Genomic DNA, 9,826 nt, shown 5'->3' on the forward strand with positions numbered 1-9,826 from the left:
TTTGTTCTCTATTAATATCTTTCATTTGCTAACTATCCCTATCAGTAGTTAGTGCCTTCCGTAGTTTGAATCTTTTATTTAGCTGGCAGTAGTGGTGCTCGCTGTATTGCAGTAGTTCGAGTAACCAATATTTTTGTGAGGTAAGTGATTTGTGAAACGTATAGGTTAATGTTAGTCAAGGCCATTCTTTTGTAGGGATTTTTGAAAGTCAAATTTGGTTGCGCTAAAAATATTGTATGTCAGTTTCAGCACAGTCTTGTATAATTTTTATAAGGGGACGTTTCACCAGTACTGATGATAAATCTGAGCCAGTACCGGATGCCTTTCCTGCCCAGTCCAGACAAGTGCAGAGGGTGGGTATGCTTGTCACTGGGGGTTCCAGTGTTAGGGGGTGATGGAGCCCGTCAGAGAAATAGCAGCCAAGGTGGGAGAGAGGCGGGAGAGACTGCCAGTGTGCACTCGGTATGTTTGCCGGGACGCCCTGTCGGAGACTGTCCAGCGCACTGGATGCAACTAGCTGCATACAGTGGCACATGTCGGCACGAATGAAGCCAGACACTTAGTTTATGAGGGAATCCTATGCTCCTCTCAGCGGGTGGCTGATTTGATGAAGGCAACTAGCGCCGCACACGGGATGCAGGCTAAGATATCTATTTGTAACATCGGATCCAGGGCTAATCGCAGTCCTCTGGTTGGGAGTAAAGTGGAAGGCTTAAACCAGAGGCTCAGACGTCTCTGTCACGGTACTGGATGCGAATTTCTCGACCTCTGCTATCGGCTGCCGAATTGTAGGGTCCCCCTTAATAGGTCAGTCATGCATTACCCGCAGGAAGCGGCTACTAGGGTAGCGGAGTACATGCGGCGTGCACATGTGACTTCTTTGCGCTAGAGAAATGCTCCCTCGGGAACAACACGATTTGACTGATAAATTAGACACAATATCTACAAAAAAGTTCATTTTATCAGATCAGAGATAGAAAAGGTTAATATGATTTTAGTAAACTGCAGGAGCATCTATGGATAGTTCTCAGAATTAGTATCACTTACTGAAGGCTATAATGCATAGATACAGTAGTATAGGGAACTCAAAATTGATTGAAACCGGACGTTAACGACATCAAATCCTAAGTTCAGACTGGAATATTTGTATTAAGGACAGGTTAGTTGCCAAGCATTCAATAAAATATACCGATGTTGTCACAGATTCCGATTCTGAATTAATTTGGGTGAAATTGAGCATTAAAGACCGGTCAAAAATGGTAACTGGATGCTCTTGTAGTCCGCCTCGATCACGTGCTCTAGTGGTAGAGCGCTTCAGACGGGGCTTGCAGAATATCATTAATAATGTGTAAGTAGGCTGTTTAGGTTTTTATATTGGTAACGCCACGTAGCGCTCTGTATAGCTATCTGTATGAAAATCACTGGCTGTGCTGTGTGCAGTCTGTGGCTGGTTTCCATTGTTGTTGGCTATTGTAGTGTTGGGCAGTTGGCTGTTAACAGCGCGTAGCGTTGCGCAGTTGGAGGTGAGCCGCAGCAGTGGTGGGTGTGGGGAGAGAGATGGCGGAGTTTTGAGAGCGGATCATCTGGACGTGTGTCCATCAGAGACAGTAAATTTGTAAGAATCGATGTCATGAACAGATATTTATATTATGATTTTTGAACACTTGTAAGGTAAATACATTGTTTATTCTCTATCAAAATCTTTCTTTTGCTAACTATGCCTATCAGCAGTTAGTGCCTTCAGTAGTTTGAATCTTTTGTTTAACTGGCAGTAGTGGCGCTCGCTGTGTTGCAGTAGTTCGAATAACGAAGATTTTTGTGAGGTAAGTGATTTGTGAAAGGTATGGGTTAATGTCAGTCAGGGTCATTCTTTTGTAGGGATTATTAAAAGTCAGATTGCGTTGCGCTAAAAATATGTTGTGTCAGTTTAGTGTTGATCAGAATAAGTAAAGAGAGTAATGTCTGAGTACGTTCAGTTTTGTTCAGCTATTTGAAAAGCAGATAATGTAAGAGGTTTACCAGCACAGTCATTCATAAATTTTTCTAAGGGGACATTTCATAAATGTTGTGATCATGCCGTTGTAGTGGGGGTGACTTCAACTTGCCAGGTATAAATTGGGAGTGTCATGCTATCAAAACTGCTGCTGGCGACAGCGATTCGTGCGTGACTGTTCTGGATGCCTTTGAGGAGATAGAGAACCAAGTCGTGACGGTAACGTCTTAGACTTCCTGGCGATAAACATACCTAAACTTAACGAATCAGTTAACACAGCGGCTATTATACCATCTATGACAACGGGCCTTGTAGAGAATGTTAAGAAAGGTAGGAAGATAGCTTCTCTTAGCAAGAGTGATAGTATATAAATATCTGAGTATCTGAGCTGTCACCTTTAAATATTTGGTGATGAGAACGAAGATGTGGAGAACAAATGGAAAAATTCAAAGGCATCCTGCAATATGCCTTACACAAGTATGTTCTGAGTAAGGTCTTAAGGGATAGAAAAGACTCACCGTGGTTTAATAGGCATGTTAGAAAACAGCTGCGTAAACAAAGAGAACATCTCAGATTCAAGACAAGCAAAAATCCAGCTTGCGAATGAAAGCTGAACGAAGCGAAACTGAGCGTAAGGAGAGCAATAAGAGAAGCTTTCAGTGACTTTGAACTTAAAACTTTGTCAACCGATCCGAGTGAAAATCCTATGCGGTTTTGGTCTCGTAAAATCAGTAAGTGAGTGAATATCATTTATTCATTCACTCGTTGTCCATACTGGCACCGAAACGGAAGATGACAGAGAGAAGGCCGAAATAATGAGTTTGGTCTTCCGATATTGCTTCACAGTGGAAGACTGTAACATGGCCCTATCTTTCAAGCATCGTACGAACTTCGAAATGGCAGATATTGTGATAGACGATCGCGGAATAGAAAAACAACCACAGTAGCTTAGTCGTGTAAAGGTGTCAGGGCCAGATGAGATTCTATAAGATTCTACAAAGACTACAAGAAAGAATTTGTTCCCCTTCTAGTAGTAATTTATCGTAGATCGTTTGTGAAATGAAGGGTAAAACGCACATCATTGCCGTTTTAAAAGAAGAACCTTGGGACATATACACAGTATTATAGACCTATATAGTTGACGTCAATATCTTATAGAATTGTAGAACATGCTTTATGCTCGAGCATTGTGACGTTTTTGGAGAATGTAAATCTCCTCTACAAAAGTCGACATGGATTCCGTAAACAGAGATCCTGCGAAACTCAGCTCGCTCTGTTCCTTAATGACATCCCCAGTGCCGAAGACAACGGCGCTCGGGTTGATGCCGTGTCCCTTGACTTCAGGAAGGCATTTGACACCGTCCTGCACTCCCGTGTAGTGAAAAAAAATACGAGTTTGTAGAGTATTGGGGCAGATTTGCGTCTAGATTCAAGACTACCTTGCAGACAGAACTCGTCGCTCTTTACGGATCAAAATCGAGAGATGTAAAGGTAATTTCTGGAATACCCCCCAAGAAAGCGTGATGGGATTGTTATTGTTTACAATATATGTAAATTATGTAGTGGAAAACGTCGGATGCACTTTAAGGTTGTTCTTAGATGATGCGCTCGTCTATAACAAAGTAGCAACGCCAGAAAGTAGTAATGACTTGCAGAATGACCTCCACAGAATTGATGAATGGTGTGGACCCCGACAGTTGATGCTGAACGTAAGTAAGTGTTATATATCGCACATAAATAGGAAAATAAATCCACTACTGTTCAGCTACACAGTTAATGAGAACCCGCTGGAAACAGTATGTACCGTAAAATATCTAGGATTAACTATCCAGAGTGACTTTAAGTGGAACGACCACATAACACAAATACTGGGAAGAGCAGATAGTGGTGGTGGTGGTGGTTAGTGTTTAACGTCCCGTCGACAACGAGGTCATTAGAGACGGAGCGCAAGCTCGGGTTAGGGAAGGATTGGGAAGGAAATCGGCCGTGCCCTTTCAAAGGAACCATCCCGGCATTTGCCTGAAACGATTTAGGGAAATCACGGAAAACCTAAATCAGGATGGCTGGAGACGGGATTGAACCGTCGTCCTCCCGAATGCGAGTCCAGTGTGCTAACCACTGCGCCACCTCGCTCGGTAGAGCAGATAGAGAAGATCCGACTAAGAGCGGCGCGTATCGTCACGGGATAGTTTAGCCGGTGAGAGAGCATTACGGGGAACTCCAATGGCAGACGTTTCAAGACAGGCGTTGTGCAAAACTTAGAGGTTTGCTATTGAAATTTCGAGAGAGCACTTTCCGGGAGGAGTCGGACGACATATTACTTCCCTCCATATACGTCTCGCGAGATGACCACGAGGAGAAAATCCGCGAAATTAGTGCCAGTACAGAAGCTATTTCACAATCACTCTTCCCACACGCTATTCACAAGTGGAACCGGGTTGGAGGGCTTAGTTAGTAGTACCACACACGCCATTAGCTGGCTTGCGGAATGTGATTAGATGAAATAGTAGGGGATGGCTGATCACTCTATCCGGCAGATATGTTTATAGAGAACCAGTTCAGTCACGCTTTTCTGAGACGCTCCTGACGATACCTTTGTCTCTGAGCAACACGTGCCATCTAAGGCAAAATTCTGATTTCTATACTTAATAAGTCTTTGATCCAATCACATATCTGGGAACATATTGCCTATGCTGGAACCGGTCTGCATTCTTGCATTGAATCAAATGCTTTACAGGAATTTAAAGCTCTCCAAATTTTAAAAAAGGTCTTGAAATCCCATAAAAATGGAAATAGCTTATTAACAAGGCGAGCAGTTGAATACATCTCTTCAAAATCCTAAATAACAGACCTGAAGGGATAAGAAGTCAGAAAAGATCGAGGAAGAGAAGGGTATCGCAACACACCGATGCCCAACATTCTAGAACAGAGGAAGATAAATAAAAATGCTATATAAAAGTAATAGACTGCAAGCGCAAATAGACAGAGATAAAATTTTCAAAGTAAATGTACGAGTGATTGTTGAGATCAAAATTATGCGAACTGTTGTTCTAAACACAACCAGTGATACAATGATAACTTTAGTAAGGCTAATTGCCGATGGTACAACCTAGAAATTCACACTACAAGCAAAATACGAAAACTGCTTGAACGAAAGAAAATTTTTGATTAAAACTTTATGTAACAAAACGTACATATAGAAACTGTAAAGTCTGTCGTTCCCGAAACGTAAGAATGGATTCTGAATGTATGGTTAATGATTCAGTTTCGAAACTGGAGTTAGTCACGCCATACAAATATGTGACAAAGATACGGCAAACGCCAATTTATTAGCAACGACAAATAGTTTGCGAAGACAACAGATGTAGAAAAGCAGTACGGTTTATAAGAGAAAAGCGTGAAACTTGTAGGATCCGTAACAAGTGGGAATAACAACGTTCTCCACGTGTATACGAAAAAAAAATTACTGAGAGTGGTCACAAGCTTGCTTGCCCAGTGGAAGAGTGCAACGGAAATGCTGCAGTAAACTGGGGGGATAGAGCAAGACAGAGATCCAAAACAAAGCCAAAACAGAATCACTATGCCATATTTCGAATGATTCAAAAAGAATTGCGTGGCATGAAGAGGTGGAAATCACTAGGAGCTAAGGGTGGCTGTACACCAGATGTTTAACTGTACATCCTATTCGAGGTGATGCAACAGTTCTTGTGTTTGCCGTCAGGAGCACGACTGAATATGGTCATGTAACCTACAAATTCGACAGTCGTAGTCAACACACCGCGTCTCTTATCTCGAATGGCTTTTTTCCGCCTTCTTAATGTCTCGCCACAGGCTTCAGAGTTGCTTGTTCTTGCGCATTCCATTAAACAATTTCTGGCATTCCGAAAACCGGTAACAATAACCTATCACGCTGGCATATTATGGAATGGTTTAATCGTTTATGAGGCGGTGCAACCGTTCATTATTGACTGTTTTGTCCCAGATTTGGTACAAGAAACCACACCGGTTCTTAATTCTTGCAGTAGGGCTTCTCCTTCCATATCGTCAAGAAAAAGAGAGTCCAGACAAACCGTTTTGTTTATTGATTCTCAGAAAGGTTTTTTGCACGTAATGGGAAAACTGCATGAAATTATCCGACAACTGACATATCATGGCTGCCCGTTTTAAGGAATTTATTCATCAGTTTCTCTACAAATTCATTTCTGACTACAGATGAGCTTCCACGTCCGTCATCGTCATGAAATTTCGTCCTTCCGTTGTTACACAAATGGAACAACTGACGCACGATACTAAGGACTATCCATTCTGCCTGGACGAAACACGCATATTACGGTGAATGTCACTAGATTTGCGGCTTGTCACCTACAGTATCTGTATTACACGATTGACGTCTGATAGAAATTTGAGTAGAAGTGTTTATTTTGAGCCGGCCGCGGTGGCCGAGCGGTTCTAGGCGCTGAGTCCGGAACCGCGAACTGCTACGGTCGCAGGTTCGAATCCTGCCTCGGGCATGGATGTGTATGATGTCCTTAGGTTATTTAGGTTTAAGTAGTTCTAAGTTCTAGGGGACTGATGACCATAGATGTTAAGTCCCATAGTGCTCAGAGCCATTTGAACCATTTGTTTATTTTGAACGCCAACTGTAAGAGACAACGTGACTTTCTCCGTATCGCTGCTATAATCTCACTGATACGACACTGTAGTGCTTGAGTCAGTATACCTACTGTTCCGTACTCTCCTTTATTTTTCACGATACGGGAAAATAGAGGTAGATGCGTCCTGTACGTACTGGCCTGGTGAGATTTAAAGAAACCATAGTGTGTAAACGTAGGATTTCGCGGCCGTTGTCACAGCCAATGAAATTCTTCTGTGAGTGTGAACGCATTGTCAATATGTAAAATTGTTCTACGTTTCGCCTACTGTTGCGAATGGCCTTCATCAGAGCGTACCTGTTGACAGGTGAAGGAGAGTTCTGGTTCTTATATTCTGGCGGAAGATGCTCTTATTGTCATCTGGAAAGGTGCTGACATGAGAAGAGATGGGGGAGGGGGGCGGGGGCGTTAGACATATTTTGTTGGCATTTGCATTACTTCTTCTCCTTATGGACATTTCCCTATTTCCAACAATGGAAAGCACTGAAGCAAACACTAGTCAGGAGCGTCTATTTCCACCAAGTAGAAGAAGTAACGCAAACACCAATAAAGGACGCCTACACTCTTCCCCTCCTCATCCTCAATACCGTACCAGATTACCATAACAACCTCCTCCTCCAGTACGTAAGACCCAAAATTTCTTTCATTCATGAACAATTAGTTCATGAGCCCACACGAATTGTAAATGGTTGCGAAAACACACTTGACCTCTTAGCCACAAATAATCCTGCTCTAGTAGAGAGCGTCATGACGGATACAGGGATTAGTGAACACAAGGTCATTGTAGCGAGGCTCAAAACCATATCAACCACAACCACTAAAAATAAACGCAAAATATATCTATTTAAAACAGCAGATAAAAATTTGTTTGATGCCTTACTAAGAGAGAGTCTCCATTCCTTCCCAGCTAATTACGTAAGTATTGACCAAATATGGCTCAAATTCAAAGATACAGTATCGACAGCAATACATACATTCATACCGCGTAAGTTAATAAGAGACAGGACTGATCCACCATGGTACACAAAACACGTCACAACACTGTTGCAGAAGCAACGAAAAACCCATGCCAAATCCAGAAGAACGCAAAATCACCAGGACTGGCTAAGTTTCACGGAAGCTCGAAATCTAGTGCGGACGTCAACGCGAGATGCTTTTAATAGTTTCCACGATGAAGTATTGTCTCAAAATATGGTAGAAAACCCCAAGAGAGTCTGGTCGTATTTAATGTACACCATTGGCAAAAAACAGTCAATACCGTCACTGCGCGATAGTGATGGAAATATTATCGATGATGGTGCCACTAAAGCGGAGTTACTAAATACAGTTTTCCGTAAGAAATAAGATGAAGAAAATATTCCAGAATTCGAAACCAGAACAGCTGTTAGGATGAGTGACATAAAAGTAGATATCTTAGGTGTTGCGAAACAACTCAAATCACTTAGGACAGACAAGTCTTCCGGTCCAGATTGTACACCAATCAGGTTCCTCTCAGAGTATGCAGACACAATAGTGCCTTTCTCAGCAATCATATACAACCGCTGACTTGACGAAAGGTCTGTTCCTAAAGACTGGAAAGCAGTATAGGTCACACCAAGATTCAAGACAGGAAATAGGAGTAACTCATTGAATTACAGACCCATATCACTGACCTCAATTTACAGTAAGATTTTGGAGCATATACTGCACTCGAACATTATGAATCACCTTGAAGAAATTGATACATAACCAAGAAGGATTCAGAAAATATCATGCTTGTGCAAGACAGCTAGCTCTTTATTCCCGTGAAGTAATGAGTGCTGTCGACTAGGGATCTCAGATCGATTCCATATTCGTAGATTTCCAGAAGGCTTTTCATACTGTTCCTCACAAGCGACTATTAATCAAATTGCGTGCGTTGTGTGACTGGAGTCGTGACTTCCTCTCAGAGAGGTCACAGTTCTTAGTGATGGACGGTAAATCATCGAGAAGAACAGAAGTGATATCTGGCGTTCCGCAAGGTAGTGTCATAGGCCCATTGCTGTTCCTGATTTTTATAAATTATCTAGGTTATAATCTGAGCAGCTCCCTTAGATTGTTTGCAGATGACGCTCTAATTTACCGTCTAGTAAAATCATCAGACGATCAATTCCAATTACAAAATGATCGAGAGAGAATATCTGTATGGTGCGAAAAGTGGCAATTGGCACTAAACAAATAAAAGTGCGAGGTCATCCACATGGCTACTAAAAGAAATCCGATAAATTTTGGGTATACGATAAATCGCACAAATCTAAGGGCTGTCAATTCGACTAAATACCTAGGAATTACAATTATGAGCAACTTAAATAGGAAAGACCACATAGATAATATTGTGGTGAAGGCCAAACAAAGACTGCGCTATGTTGGCAGAACACTTAGAAGATGCAACAAACCCTCTAAAGAGAGAGTCTACATTACACTTGTCCGTCCTCTGCTGGAATATTGCTGAGTGGTATGGAATCCTTACCAGGTAGGACTGACGGAGGACATCGAAAAAGTGCAAAGAAGGGCAGCTCGTTTCGTGTTGTGGTGCAATAGGGGTGAGAGTGTCACTGATATGATTCGCGAGTTGGGGTGGCAGTCACTGAAACAAAGGCGGTTTTCTGTGCGGCGAGATCTATTTACGAAATTTCAATCACCAACTCTCTTTCGAACGCGTATATATTTTGTTGACACCCACCTATGTAGGGAGAAATGATCGTCATAATAAAACAAGAGAAATCAGTGCTCGAACGGAAAGATTTACGTGTTCCTTTTTCCCTCGCGCCATTCGATAGTGGAATCGTAGAGAAGTAGTATGAATATTGTTCGATGAACCCTCTACCAGGCACTTAAGTGTGAACTGCAGAGTAACCATGTAGATGTAGATTTAGATGTAGCAGTTAGCAAAAACACTCTGAGGAAGTCTGTTCGCATCAGTGGTCGAAACGTAGGAGAATTTTACACATTGACAATAGAGTCACATACCCAGAAAAATTAAAGTGACTGAAATCACAGTATGTAGTAGAGCAGCGGTTTGAATCGTTTCGACGCCAAGTATGAATAGAGCATGATAACCATCGCGGAGCCTCAGTCGGTAACTACCCGATGGTATTGCCTATTCTAACTTCCTTTCAATATGTACTGTGACCATATGCGGCCCAGCGAAACTAACTACGTG

The sequence above is a fragment of the Schistocerca piceifrons genome, chromosome 1 (genome assembly GCF_021461385.2).
Source record: "Schistocerca piceifrons isolate TAMUIC-IGC-003096 chromosome 1, iqSchPice1.1, whole genome shotgun sequence".
Lineage (NCBI taxonomy): Eukaryota > Metazoa > Arthropoda > Insecta > Orthoptera > Acrididae > Schistocerca > Schistocerca piceifrons.